Source organism: Struthio camelus, chromosome 23 (genome assembly GCF_040807025.1).
Source record: "Struthio camelus isolate bStrCam1 chromosome 23, bStrCam1.hap1, whole genome shotgun sequence".
Lineage (NCBI taxonomy): Eukaryota > Metazoa > Chordata > Aves > Struthioniformes > Struthionidae > Struthio > Struthio camelus.
In genome coordinates this window covers 3,346,965-3,362,575 of record NC_090964.1, presented here as the reverse complement: position 1 = coordinate 3,362,575, position 15,611 = coordinate 3,346,965, and positions in this window count along the sequence as shown.

Sequence of the window (15,611 nt, the reverse complement as noted above, 5' to 3'; positions counted from 1 at the left end):
TTTGGGCTGGACACTGGAAAAGCCTGACATGGCTTAGCTCAAAGCCAGGGGCATGAGTCCTGCCCTCGTCCCACTCAGCCCAAAGAAGGCCGGAGGGGAGCTGCAGGGGACGCACTCCGCAAAATCTCGGTCTGGGACTGAAGACCGGCACTCACAGACTGGCAGTAGTCTTCAGCCAAATATTAATGTAATGCTTCAAAATCCAGGACTTAAAAGCCTCTAGGTAACTTAACAGGCACAATTAAAAATGTGTCACTGAGAACAGCAGCATACCATGACTAAACTACAGGGCAAGGACAAAAAAAACGTTCCAACAACCCCATTGCCTATGGCACTGCATCTCCTTGCCAAGTGCACATGGGAGCTTCGGTGGTGGCAGAGATTCACGTGCATGTGCGTGTGCATACATGTATGCAAATGGACACATGTAAAGGGGGGTGGGGCTCTGTGTGTTAGCACATGTGCATGTGTGAGACTGTGTGGCCCCTCTACTGTGCGGAGGTGAGGGACATCTAAGGATATTGCTGTATTTCAGCACAGAGCTCTGTGGGCTAACCGAAAACAGATGTATAAAAATAAACAGAAATACTAGAGATGTGATTACCAAGGAAACGCATTTACATACAGGAAAACGTCCAAAATGACTGTCATTTACTTCCTTTATTTATTCGCATTTATAGAAATGCTCCCACCCAGAGATCTGGGCTCAGTTGTGCTCAAATCACAAGAAATGGAGCCTGCTGGATTCTTTCCTCATCACCCACCACCCACCACCAGCTTACCCTGCTCCATGAAGGAAAGCGGGCTCTCTCTGATGGGGCTCAGCATATTCAGCTCTGGAATCCGCATTCCTTCATTTCCCATCTCTGAGCAAAGAGATTCCCCACCAGCCTTCTTGGGACCCCCAGCGAAGGATTTGCTGAGCTCATAGCAGTGCAGCCCCTGACTGCCTGGGCCGCAGCATCTGCACCCAGCCCTGGGTGGCTCAGGCAGGAAGCAGGCACAGAGAGCTGATGAGGTGAAGTGACAGGCACGATACTGGGGCAGGGACGTTGGTGAATTTCTCGGTCCAGTTGCCAGCTGAAAAACTGAGGAGAGAGTTTCAGGTTGAGGCAAATCAAAAGAGAAGTGTTTTAACTTTCCAGAAATGGAAATCAGAAAAGTGAATTTGGGTCATGCCAAAGCCTTTGTTCAACAGGAAATGAAATGTTTTACCAACCTTTCCTTTTTTGCCTTTCTTTTTCCTTTTAGAATGTAGGCCTTTTATTTGAGAGAGGGCAGGGGAAATGCTACTTTTCACTGAAATTTTTCATTTAGAAAATGCACAAATAGAATGTTTTAATTGTCTTTTTTTCCTGTAGTTGCACACTGAATGCCGCTCTCGCATCCAGGTTCAGTTCATTCAAAAATCACACTTGCTAGCCACTAACAACAAACTGCACTCTTTCGGCTGAGTGTTTCAGGCCATAATCTTCGCTCTAAACCTTTCCTGATATCCACAACAGCCTAGGCACTGAAATCCCGGGTACAAAAACAGTGATGGGAGGATCTGACATTAAGACAAGAACCTCCCCTCTGGCGGATGAGCCACCTCCATCCTAGCCTTCAAAAAGCCCATAGAGATGCTCTGGAGCAGACAGATGAGCAAACACTGAGGGTCATAATGTTTTGGGAATGACTGTAGAGGAGGTCAGTTTGAAGAAAAGATTTGTGCAGCCTTGAGGGTGGACATGGATGCTTGTGGTGCAGCTATGTCTAATGCAGGGACATGTACGATGTCTGCAGATGCTGGCCTTGACCCTGGGGATGTTTTCCTCTTGGGAAAGCAGAGAGGGGTCATTATTAAGAATTATACGGAGGCAGGGTAGGGCTTTGTCCCCAGAGATGAGCAAACCCTGCATACAACCCATTGCACCCTGACATTGCATTTCTGTTCTCCACCCCCATCTCACACCTACCCACTGCTCACTACTGCTGGCCCTGAGGCCAGCTTGCAACACCCCGCAATGATTTTATCTGACTGGAAAGGGGGTTGATTTCTGTGCTAAGGACTGACTGCAAAACAGACGCCTCCCATCTGAGCACTTGCTGGACATGAAGTCTTCAGCCCTGAGCACCAAGGAAGGCCGTTGTTCTGGCAGGACTGACCCGACTCCAAAAAGGGAGCCAGAGACCTGCAAGGCATCCACATTTACCATGTGCAAGGTGATGCAGAAGACACAGGGAGGTCCTGAGGCTGCTCAGCCTTTGCTGAAGGGAACATCACTCACTGGGGAGCTTTTGTTATTCACAGTGGCGGATGCTGTGGAAAGAATCTGGAGAAACTCAGGATGACCTCCCGATCCATGTTGTGGTCCCAGCAAATCTCCCGTTGTCTGTATTGAGACCCTGCAGGAGATGATAGTGCTAAAATTCCCCGACACAGATGCAAGCCAGGTGAGGGACTGAAGGAGCGACTGAGTCAGCAATGCCCACTGCATTAACCATGTTAGCCTCCACCAGCCTCCTTCAGCAAAGGGCAGCAGCCATAGGAACCTGACATAGTTTGCTGCTCTGTTCTTGTGCTGCTTCTGCCACGTAATTAGAGCTGACAGGGTGTGTGCTGAGTTACTGGGTAATTACCCACACACCTAAGGTGTGGTGGAAGTCAGGAGGTGAAGCAAAATCTTCCGCCTGACCTAGATGCAGAGGTGCTACCCAGCAGCAGAGGGATGAAGGAGGTGGCGAGGAGGAAGAAAATGATGAAATGCTTCTCCGGGCACAGCAAAAGCCCAGCCTTTCCTGGGCACTCCAGAGAAAGGGACTGAAGTAACCGCACATCATTCTGGAAGGGGAAAGCAGAGTGGTTCCTGGAGCAAGGCATGGAGCTGGGTGAGAGCAGCACTGCACAGACGGGGAGCCGGGGGCTGGCGCAGTGACGCACTCCATCTGAGTCAGCCACGCGACGCTGTCACACACGAGGGCTGTATTAGCAGGAGCCTCACGTGTAGAACAAGGAAGGTAATGCTCTGCTGGCTGTCCGTGTTTGTGCCCACATGTTCAGTTGATCAAGTTAACTGGCTCATTTGCCTAGGAGTAGGGTGCCAAGCGTTAATGGCTTTAGACAAGCAGCCTGCACAATGCTTTGCTCTCCAGCCGTTCCAGGGTACTGCTGCAGGTACTACAGTGCTGGACTGGCCCGAGGCAGAGGGATCGGGGCCACTGCTCATTGCCAATAAACATGCCAATGAAAGGGCCAACGGGTGACAGCTTTTGTAGTCGTCGACACAACAGTGTGGTGAGGTCTTCACAGTGTGGTGAGACTGGCCTTGTTACACTGCTGAAAGGAACGTGGGATGCACCTGGGCCACTGAGTTTGGTTCCCAATTGTGGCAAGCAACTGGAGAATAGAGATTAGGTCCAAGACCCTCACTCACTTCCCATGTAGCCAGCATGGTCCCAGACCATCCTCTAGAGCTCACCTCCTAAATCTAGGGAAAGTCCCAAGACTGCAGCATGCCCTAGGGCTCAGACACCTCAACATCACTATGTACAAAGCTCTTGCAGTTGAAAGGAAGGTAAAGTCCAGATGTCTAGCCTACTCACTTAAACCCTTGTGTTAGCTGAACCTTGAACCTGCAATAACTCTCACCAGCCAAGTGCCCCAGAGACATCCCAGTGCCATCAGGGCACCAGCATCCAGTGTCCCCGTAGCAGCTCCCACTTTCAGCAACTCCATTACACAGCAGGAGAACATATTCCTTCCTGGAGCCTCCTGGTGATCGCAGAAAGCTCTAGACTGCCTCAGAAGCCTGACTACTCCCACACAACTTCAATTCAGGGCAATGCATTTCCTAGATTGATTGGAATGGAAGGGGAAGGACTGAGCAGGGATTCAGAGTCTGAACAACCCTCATGACTGCCCAGCAGCCTGAGTTTCTTACTGGCCCACAGAAACCATAGATTTCTTTCCTCTAGGTTTTCCTTACAAAGGCCCGTTTTCATCTGCTTCTGACCATTACTATTTGTATTCCACGTTTCCTGGCCTCAGCTCTCCATCCCCTCCTACTCTTGCCATTTCTTGCAGCTCTTTCCTCTAGCAGGGATGTAGACTCCAGACATAATTGGCCATTTGTCCATATTCACTCCTTGAGCTCCACTGGCCAGGCAGCCTCATCACCTGCTTTGCTTTGTTTCTCAAAGCCTGTATGCCAACACCCAAACCTTGGGCATAGACTAATTCATGTTCACCCCAGACGATTTGAAAGATACCAAACCAGCTCACAGTAGCTCAATCTGAGGTTATTATCAGGATCAATTCTCTTTTTGCTCATTAGCACAATAAGCTCTAAACAAGTCTCTCTTCTTTCTGGCAGGGCGGTTGGTAGAGCAATCTGACTGATCAAGGATATCTCTAGCACTTGTTCTCTCATCTATGCCCTGGAAGATAAGTTCTCCCATATTCTCACAGTTCTCAGGATTAGTCATTCCTCCTGGATGAGGCGTTCTAATTCTTCCATTCTATTGCTCATGTTCTTGGCATTAATTCAGAAATATTTGAACTGTTTCTGCCTGGCCTTATCTGAGTTCTCAGCCGAGGAGGTGCCGTCCATTTGCTGGCTGGAAGGCCTGTCTGACGTCAGCTTTTGGCAAAGTAAATGCTGCTGCTCTCTGCTCTTCCTTTCTCGGTTGCCCTGTTCCTACTAACACGGTCATCCTCCCACTTTACATGTATTCTATGCATGGTGCAACTAAGGCCAAAAACGGAAACTCTCACTACGACAGTCCCAAGACTGGTCCACAGGGAATATTACTAGTTATCTTTTTTTGTCCTGATAACCTCCTCTTAATATTATCCACTGCAGGCTCACTCTTAGCAAGTTCTTTATCCACTTTAGTTCTGTGATCCTGTCTTCTCTAGGTTAACTAATAATTTCCCATGGGTGCTGTATCTGATTGTTGCTTAAATCGAGTCCAATGCAATGCATTTCCTTTGTGCAGAAAAGCCATACCTTGGTTAGTTTCTGATGAGCCATCTTTGGAGAACCTATCTTGCATTTTATTTCATTTTCCATGCATCTCAGTAACCTTAACTCTTTTCTCATTTAGGATAACCTCAAAAACCTTATATATGACAGAGCGCAAATTACCTACTCTGCAACACTTTTTCTGCCATTTGCAGGTCAAGATACACTCCGTACAATCTTCAGTAAGGTGGCAGTGCCTCAGACTGAATCCTTGCTACCAGCACTCCTCTTTCATGAACCAGTTCTCGCATTTTGAGGGCATTAAACTCTCAGAGATTTCTTACCACCAAGGCAGCTTGGAAATGAACACAGCTGCTTCAGTTTCCATACTATCATTACCATGTTCTACATCAACATCCTTACCAATGCCAGTGTTCAGTGTTCATGTAGTATGAAGGCATTGCAGCAGCATCTTCCACCCCATCCTCCCACCCTCATCCCAGACCTCTCTTGTCATAAGGCCCACTTAATAGCTGTGCCACCTTCAGTCCCAAAAGATTATTTCCCAAAGTCCCTAAGAAAAAGCCCGAATTTAGTAACAACCCTTTTAAAATGAATGATAGAATAGTTGGGGCTAAAAGGGACCTCTGCAGATCATCTAGTCCAACCTCCCTGCTCAAATAGGTTCAGCTAGAGCAGGTTGCCCTAACCATAACCACGTCCAGTAAGGTTTTGAATATCGCCAGGGATGGAGACTCCACAACCTCTCTGGGCAACGAGTTCCAGTGTTCAACCCCCCTTACAGTAAGGAAGTATTTTCTTATGTTCAGATGAGATTTCTTGTGTTTCAGTTTGTGCCCATTGCCTCTAATCCTGCCACTGGGCACCACTGAAAAGACTGTGGCCCCATCCTCTTGACACCTTCCCTCAGATATTTATAAACATTGATAGAATTCCCCCAATCTTTCTCTTCTCCAGACTAAAACAGGCCCAGCTCCCTCAGCCTTTCTTCAGAGGAGAGATGTTCCCGTCCCCTCATCATCTTCGTAAGCCTCTGCTGGACTCTCTTCAGTAGTGCCATGTCTCTCCTGGACTGGGGAGCCCAGAACTGGTCATAGTACTCCAGGTGAGGCCTCACCAGGGCCGAGGAGAGGGAGAGGATCACCTCCCTCGACCTGCTGCCAACATTCTTCCTAATGCACTCCAGGATGCCTTTGGCCTTCTTGGCCACAAGGGCACAATTGCTGGCTCATGGTCAAGTTGTTGTCCACCAGGACTCCCAGGTCCTTCTCTGCAGAGCTGCTTCCCAGCAGGTCAGCCCCTAGCCTGTACTAGTGCATGGGATTATTCCGCCCCAGCTGCAGGACATTGCACTACCCTTTTAACTGAACTTTGCAAGGTTGCTCTCTGCCTATATCTCCAGCCTGTCAAGGTCCTTCTGAATGACAGCATAGCCCTCTGGTATATCAGCCACTCCATCCAGTTTTGTATAAAACGCAAACTTTGCTGAGGGTGCATTCAGTCCCACTTTTCCACTAACATTTTCCAATGGCCAAGCCTTTTTCAAACTCAGATCACTTGCTGATCTGCACTGTGTTTATCCCTTGCCCACTTCCAAAATGGAACAATAGAACTTCTTAGAAGACCACCCAATTCTTTCTGCTCTTTGCGTATCTTCCCCACCTTGGCCTAGACATCCTTGACCTGCGCAAGCAGAAACCTGGCAATCACTTATCCCTACTGGAAGATTCCACAACTCCTCCTCCACTCTGTCCTCTCTCAGTCTTCTCTGCATGCCCTTGTTCATCTGAAGCTCTGTTTCTTGCCTAGCACTATTACCTCCAGCTTCCTTCTTTTAAGAGCAGTTGTCTTCTGTTTTGATGTGCTACCTTCTGTTTCTCTCCCATGACTTCTGGTGCAGCACATCTAGTTCTCAGCTCCATTTTCTCCTCTGCTACATGCCTCCTCCTTCCATCTCAGGCTTCTAATCCTGTTTCTGAGGGTGTCAATCCTTGTTCAGATTCCCCTTCAGATCTTCTCATATAGTAGGCATCTGTTTCTCTTCGGGTTTTTTTATGACTCTTCCTTTCCCTTCTATGCTTTAAAATTCCCATTTTGCTCCACCATAGTGTCCAGCTGTTTCTGTACCTCTGGGTCTCTCTCCCATGACTGGGCAATGCATCATTGCATGTGTAATTACCTGCTGTCTGAACGCAGCCCTGTTTCATTTGCAAGAAGTGAGAGGTGGTGGGAAGCACTGAGATCTGAAGAAGAGTATTCTCTTCTAGCTTATATCAGCCTCACCCCATATAACTCACCTTAGTTCTTCCTCTTCTGCATGGCTGCAAGTAAGTCGAGAATCAGGCCATGCAATGTAACAGAGGCTATACCACTCTTACCTTTAGCAATGAGCAGCTCACTAACAAAAGAAAGAGACTCTGCGGGACACATTCAGCTACAAAACAGCTGGGGCACCTAAGCATAACATATCTATCGCATTAAAAAATTCAAAGATAAAATTCCTCCTCTAGCAGCATTGTTGTTTTCAGGAACACCTTAAACAAACTTTAATTTTTTCATTTCTTCTGCCCTTCTTATACAAAGGAAAAGAACAGCTCTCCACACAAGCAGCATTAGTTATTTACTGCATTAGGGTCAGAAGGAATAAAACTAGATTTTATAAAAAAAAGACTATTAAACATTAGGTTGGGATGCTCGGGGTGTGTGAATTTATGTATGCTTCTTGGGACCAGCATACCCAACAACACAACGATACACCGAAATTCAAATGAATATGACCCTTGTAACCAATTTTACAGAAAGGACAATTGTGAGATGATCTTATCCATCATGTCTATCATGATCACTTGTGGATTTCATCCTTCTCTTGAGCAAAACAGACTGCATGAAGAGCAGCCTGAGCTTATTATAGAGGGAGTTCAGCAAAGCTGTCCTCTTAAACCACCCAGACACATAGTAGTGTAACTTGCATTCTAGCGTTGAGGATAACCACAAGGAACCATATCCACACGCCAGATTCCACCAGATGAAGAATTTGTTCATTTGAGCCCCTATAGAGAAGCCAGTCAAACTCAGGACAAGCCAGACCCAGATATCAGATACAGAAACACGTGCAAGCCATTCAGTGTTTCCTAGCAGTCATTCATGTTGCCATTTTTCTGCTACTTGCCTCCTAGTCCCTGGACTGCTTGCTATAAAAGTTCCACAGTGAAATCAGCCAAAGTCGAGAAATTCCAAGAGACTTGAAAATAGCAGAATGCAAATTTTGTGGAGGCTTGAAATTTCGAGTGATTTACCGGTGTCAAACCCGTAAAATCAATTTGGCAGGTGCTCGCTGGTTAAAATTAGTTTTAACTGAAAGCTGGAGGCATTATTGTGGGTATCTGAGCGTTATTTTGGATGCACAATGCTTAAGCATGACTGTGTGCGAACAGCGCATATATGTACACTGTGAAGTGTAATCCTTCTTGTGTACCCTGTAAGGCTTTTTGTGCATGCTCAGAGATCTCTGTGGACTCAAGTCGTGTAGCTGGTTACTGCAAAACAGTATTTGCAGAGATTTTCTGGCATTTAAACTCCCTGCTCCCTGGTCTTTGCTATGTACAAACAGTCTGAGGGTGTTTGGTCAGCAGGATGATGGGGAAAGGTCCATGCCCTGGTGCAGAATTACTGTCTGCAGGTGAGATCTCAGGATACAGCCGGAACAAGCAGACAAACTGAGCTAGGAAGACTGCTGAGGGCAGAGGGGCAGCAAGGGTAAGAGGACTGATGAACTCCTGGTATATAAAGGTAAACAGGTTCTGCTTTCCCTGCCTAAGGCAGCACCTATCTATGCTGCTTCCTCCAGGTCCTGGCAGAGCAGCCCTTCCAGCAGATATGACTCACTGTGGAGTGCAGGGTGGTGGAATTACAGCAACTCTGTATTCCTGTTCCCCCAGGCACCCTTAGCTCCCCTTCCTGCTCCTGGCTTTCCCAAGCACTTTGCTTACTAGGTAGTCTCCATTGAGCATCTGGGCTTCTGTGGAGAGATGGAAGAGCACTGCAAGAGAACGGAGAGCCATACTCTGTGGATAGAGACACCTGTTGCACTCCCATCTCTTTGGAGAGGTTAGGTCCCCTTCCTAGACCTGGGCTGCATGAGTCTAGCCCTTTCCAGCTCAGTTTTAGTGCCTTCTCCACAGAGCAGCTCCTGGAGTCCCTCTGGGGCCCACAACAGGCCAGTAAATGTGTGGGTCTGACTGGGACAATCGAGGTCCGGGGATTTCACCCAGGTACCTTAGATGTGCAGGCTAGCAGTGCGAAGCTCAGGAGGCCAAAACAGGGTTGCCCCAAGTGATAGCAGGTCTACCTGTTTCAGCCTGGGGCCAGGACGCAGGGGATGCCCTCTGCACAGCCCCACATGGACGCTGGGACTAGGCCATGGGGCAGGCAGCTGCCTGCAGAGACCAGTACAGTGTCTTTCCTGCCTCACCTCCTGCTGTACATACCACATTTGGGGGGCAGCAAGTGCTGGGAGGGTTGTGCCCACCTCACCTCCGTCAGCAATGGGAGCAGATAGCTGATTCTGACTGGTTCCTCCAGCTTCTCCTCCCCTACCCACATGGGAACAGGGTCTTGCCTTCTCCTGATTCCTTATTCCTTGCCTGAGGGAGCCTGAGAGATACAGGAGTTGGATTAGAGACAGTTGCAGGTGGAAGGTGGTCCTGTCTTGTAGCAGTGGAAGTAGGTGACTGCACAGTGATTCCTGAGTGGAGATGAGTGGGGACCTGAGTGAATATGCCACACCCCATGGAAGGGGAGGCTGTGGGAAAAAGAGACAGAGAGAGAGTCCCTCACCTGGACTGTTCAGGCACCACTGCTCCTCCCACTAGCCCTGCAGCTCACTCCCTGGTACCCAAAGGCCTCCTCCCAGATACCCTTGGCCCCTAGAGCCCAGTGGTCCCCTCCCAAGACATGGTCCTGTATTGCCACAGCACTGATCTGGGAAGCCTAGAGCCAGCTCTAGTAGGACTTTACTGGAGGACCAAGCATCCTGCAAAATTGGGCAAAAGGACCTTGCTATGTTCTTGCACAGCAAGCCAGGAAGGCACCATCTGCCAGATCAAACCTACGTGAAAAGGGAATGGTCAAGACCCAACTGCCTGCCCTGCCTTTTTCTGAAGAGGAGATGGCAACACTGTCACCAGTGAGTGGCTGCACACTGTTGCCTGTTCGTCCTGCTGTCACTTGGAAATATTCCAGTGCCTCCAGTATATCCCATCTACCCACATAGTCCTACTGCATCCCTTCTGAAGTCATGGTGCTATCCACCCCAAGGAGGAATTCCCTCATCAGCTCCTACTCCAATGAAACCACGGACTCCAGTATACAATCTCCATGCACACCAATATCACAGTAAGTCCCACCAATGCTATGGTGGGATCCCAGTATACCCGAAGCACCATGTTGCAGTGAAGGACCCCACTAGACCTCACTGCACTTTAGTATTCCAGTGCTCCTCCTTGGCAGGATGCCGCTATACCACTGTGCTGAGACATCCTGTGTGCACCTGTGTCAGCAGCTTCCTTTTCTTCCCTCTGCAACGTGGATCTGCATTTCTCACACCCAGTTGGCTATGCTGTCCTGTCACTTTTTTGTATCAGTGGGTCATCCAACAGGGGTGCTGCCAGTTGCTGTCCATTTATAGAAATAAGCAGCCAGCAGCTGGGGTCTGCTCCAGCAGAAAAGTTAGGTATTTTTGAAGCTGGTGCTAAGGACATAGGCAGCTCGGGTGGTCTCCCCTCTATCACGGTTCCATATGGTGGGGAGGGTCCTGGGGTGCGGAGAAGCAGCCATCAAAAGGCAGGTGTTGATTCCTTCAGAACACTTTGCAAAAGAAATGCCACAAACTCCACTGCCCCTGTCAAATCCTCATGTGGTGCTTACATCTGACCTCCTTACTATCTTCCCACTTGTGGCTGGAAATAAAACCATTCCTTCCTCTACTACTGCTTTGTAGTGATGCTGAAGCTACAGGATACCCTGACAGCGGCTGTGTCTCCAAGACAAGCGTGATGTCCCCAGGTAGGGAAGCACCTGGGACTGCTTTTGGTGGTTCCCAGGGTCTTCTGCTCGGCAGGGCCACTCTCATGCTGTCTAAGGCTCTCCAGACCCCCAAGTAACTCATGCCTCTGGCTTTACTCCATGACACCAGCACAGACATCTGATCTGTGTCTGCTCCTGCTCAGACACAGCATCTCTGCCAGGCTTCCCGTCATGCCAGGGTTCCTCTCCTGCCCACGGCAGTGCAGCACGCAGGCCTTGTCTCTAGCTCCTGACTGATCCCTGGCTACCTTTCTGTGGCTCCAGTGCCAATGAGCTGCTGCCCGGGTTGACTAAATCTTCCTTCTTCAATGCCCTGGGGCTGACTCGCCTCACAGCCTTGCCCATTGCTTCTGGGAAAAGGACAGCCTGGCTAGGTGTGCACAGCGGAGCCCCTCTCCAGCACCAGCTCCTGTGCCACCAGAACGGTTTGAGGGTGCAAATTCCTGGGATACCACCTGGCTCCCAAGACAGGACCTGTTCCCATACTCTTCTTGGAGACTGGCAGCTGCTCTTGGGGCCCCATGTATGTGAGAAAGAAGTTAGCTGTGTGAAATGTGCCCAAGTGGAAGGAGCTGTGGGCAAGCTGTTTCACTGATGGAAGTGGGGCTGGAACAGTACCACTCCCAGCTTCAATCTGAGGGCAAGACAAGGAGCCCTTTATCTTCTCTTGTCAATTAAAAACAATTGCAGAAAGGGTTTGGTTTTCATTAATATTTTTCTTCAAAAGTTTTCTGGCTCCCCTTCACTTCCCTGTCTTCTGCCAATATTTCTTTGAGGGGGCGGGTGAGTGAGGAGCAGGGAACGTCTGGCAGGTTTTTGTTTTCAATTCGCACAAACTGATTTTTGTGTGTGTGTTTTTTCTTTTGGAAATTCACTGCAGACAGGCACTTCCTGCAGAAATTGTCGTTCTCTGGGGAAAAATATCTTGAAACAATGTTTTGTCCCTTTCAATCTGCCCTCAGTCTGTGAAACCCTGGTCCCCGCTGCTTCATTTTTGTAACACTGCCTCTGACCCCTTGCAACGAGGGTACTTCCAACAGCCACCATCACCAGCCAGCTTTGCACACCTACGTTGCCCCCTTTGCTGCCCAACACACAACCTCCCCACAGTGCTCTGTTGCTCTCATGAGGCTCAGGCTGTGTTTACCTGGTTCCTCGTGAAGTCACACAACCTCCTCACGGTGCTCCGTTGCTCTCATGAGGCTCAGGCTGGGTTTACCTGGTTCCTCATGAAGTCAAAGACACAGAGGGAAGATCTGAACTTGGGTAAATGGATGTGACTTTTGGGTTTGGCCAAGCCATGCCAGTGGGCTCCTGAGAGGGCTTGTGCCAAGAGAGGTCTCCGGCCCATCCCACCATGGCATCCTGTCCTGGTGGGGCAGGGATGCCCCAGAGAGCCCTACCTTGACAGGAAGGCCATTCTAGATGTTTTTTCCAGCTGTTTGCCTCTGGTTTGCTCCCTTCTTGCAGTGAAAGATGCTGCCTTCCTGGGCACTGCCTGCCACCACAGTGCTCTGGAGGATGTGCAGGCTGTGCCCGCAGTGACTGGTGCAGCCAGACAAAGACAGCTGGGAGGAGCAGAGACATCTGCCGCGCACAGATCCAATGTCTGCTTTGGCCTCTCCCCACCTGGATCCCAAACAAGCTCCATGACGTGTGCCAAGCAGCACCGGAGGGACGTTGCCCATCTGGACCTGGGCTTTCTTACATGAAGTTCACTGGTTCTGGAGGGTGTGCTGGCAGGCAGGTGCAGGTGTAGCCAGGAGTGTGAGGTTAAATAATTCATTCCTCATAAATCTTTCCTAGAAACAGTTTTTTCTTCCCAGGGAGACACATTACCACCTTGCACATGCAAACCTGACCAGGAATTATAAGAGCTGGTTTCTGCAACAGTGAATGGGGCAGGGAGAAAGGAGAGGAGGAAAGAATAAAATATAGGTTCTTGAACTCAGACCTGGGAAGCAGCAAAGCATCAATCTTGTTAAAGAACTAGTGTGGACTCTCCAGCCAGCCCACTTCATTCTGACTCCTGACAGGCCCTGATGATTTGTGCCTGCTCAGCAGAGGAGAAGTCCCATAACTCACACGCGGAGACGGCGTGGGATGGAAGCGCGGCCCAGCAAGTGGGGAATGACTCATCATACACTGCTCACTGCAGCCAACACAGGGGCTCTCTACATGCCGCCAAGCCCCACCAGCTGCAAATGCCCCAGCTTTCAGGATCAGGTATATGTTTTGTCCTTATACCAGCCCTTCAGGGTGAAAAAAAAAAAGCCCCTGTGGAGCACAGCAGGCCTGGCTCAAGTATTTATGGGCAGGCATTTTTAGCCATTGCATGGTTTGGGATAAGAGGAGACTGGAACTTCTGGGTTCTCCTGATTTATTGTGCAGCAAAATCCTGTGTGACTTTAAAACGGACTCAGTGACAGTCCCCTGTCTTGCAGGTTAGGAGGATTTTTCTTTATATGCAGCCCTCGATGAACCAGAGAAATTCTGCCATTGCTTCTGATGGTAGTGTGTTGGGCCCGCAGGGCTCTGCGGATATGAGCTGAGCGTGGTTATCATGTCTTAGATGGACACTACCTCTGCTCTGAGTCCTGCCCACAGGCACCAGGATGGAATTGTTTATTAGTGCAGAATCCTGAGCAAGGAGAGGAAATTCTCCCTGGAGCCCTGCCAGGCCAAGTCCGCATCCAAAAATACATCCTGCTGTCCTGCTTGGAGCCTAAAGATTTGGAAGTAAGATTGCAGCTGCTTTGCATGCAAAAAATAATAGCAGCCCTGAGATTCCCGCACCCTTAGGAACAACGTTGGAGTCACTTTCAAATCACAGCATTTATTCCAAAAGAGAGATGGGGAGAAGAAAAAGATACACATACACCACCACAGTTCTGGCAGGCAAGCACAGCTCCAGGGCTTCTGTTTGCCCATCACAGGAAGATTTACTAGGGGAAAAATATAGGCTGATTAATTATGCAGCTGGTTTGGTCCATTATATCATAAAACCCAGCTGTGTAGGACAACCTTGGAGATGCTACCTCTCCAGCATTATCTCAGCCCGGAACCAGGCGCCTGGAGCCAGAAGAAGCCGTCTCAGCACTGAATCCTCACTGCCTCGTGGAGCGATAGGATCTTCTGAAACCCACCTTTTCCATTTGAGATTAGAAGTGCAGTGAACTTTGATATTGTACCACTGCTAATTTCAATTGGCAGGCCCCTTGCTGGTGTCACCGGAGGCCTCGGGTTCATTCAGAGAGCTGCAGCAGCTCGCAAGGGGAGGAGGGAAAACAGCCAAAGACTCCCCTTGAATATTAATGAAGCATCAAAGCTTTTAGCTGCATGGCCGTGTCTGAGCGCGACTGCTCTCCAGGGCTCTGCTATGCTTGGCACAATAAAGCCTTGGTAATTATTTCCAATAACTAATTTAGATTATCATTAGCCCCACATTGGAGGCACAGAGAATGCTGCCCTTTCAAACACTTGAACCACTGAGCCTCAAAAATAAAACGTTCGCTCTCTGCAAAGAGATCTTTGCCAGCTCTAATAAATTAGAATATATTTGTGTGCGTTAGTGCCTGTGGTGGCTCAGGATAATGAGAGCAGGTTGTGTCTGGGAAGGGAAGACAGCACCTCCTCTACCCTCCCGCTTCCCTCTGCTCCACACTACACACATTCCTTCAGGCCCCGATTTGTCCCCATTATCCTCCTGCACTCCCCAACCCCAAATCACCCTTTTCCTCTGCCCTAGGCCTCATAGCTGACCCTGTCACAGCTAGTAATAACCCATAAATCACTTCAAGCCTTAAAAGAAATTTTCTGTGCAGTGTTAACAGGCTCCCATGCCCTAGCTCTTGGCTGCCAGCCCTGTGCTGAACTGGGTTCTCTACCCCATAGCCACAGGGCTGACCCACCCCAGCAGGAGCTCTGCCCCAGATCCCGTTCTACTTAGCAGCTGGGGAGGTTTCAACAGCTCTGTCCAGATACCTCTTGCTGTCCCCAGCAGAAGCTCTTCCATTTCCTTGGACACCTCCAGGCCATCTATGCTGCCATGACACCCAGCCTAAAGCACATCCAGCAAGCTCCCATCTTGGGCTCTGCTCATCGGGTCCCCAACACTTGCTAGAAATGATTGTTTGGCCCTGCTGTGGGACTCCCCCACTCCTCCAGCCACTGTGGGCCTCAAGAAGCAGCCAACGCTCCCTGCCTCCTCTGCTCATAGGCTCACCCAGTGCCGCTTACACCATGGAGCCAGCAGTGATGTCCTGGGGAGGAGGTGGAAATGGGGCACACCTCCAACCCACAACAAGCAAGCAAACCTCTGGCTTCTCCAAGATGAAGGTGAAGCTCTTTGTGCCCCCTTGAGCCAAGGGCCCACCCTGCACCCACCCTCCACTTGCGCCAAGGAAATTCGGATGTAACTTCTGACTCTGCCACGGCACGGGCCTTGGGACCTTGGGTGAATCACTCCAGGTTTCACGGCCTCCGTTTCACCAACCATGTCATTAGGCTAATGATAATTAATGCCTGCAAAGGGCTTTATGCTCTTCAGCTGGAAGGTGA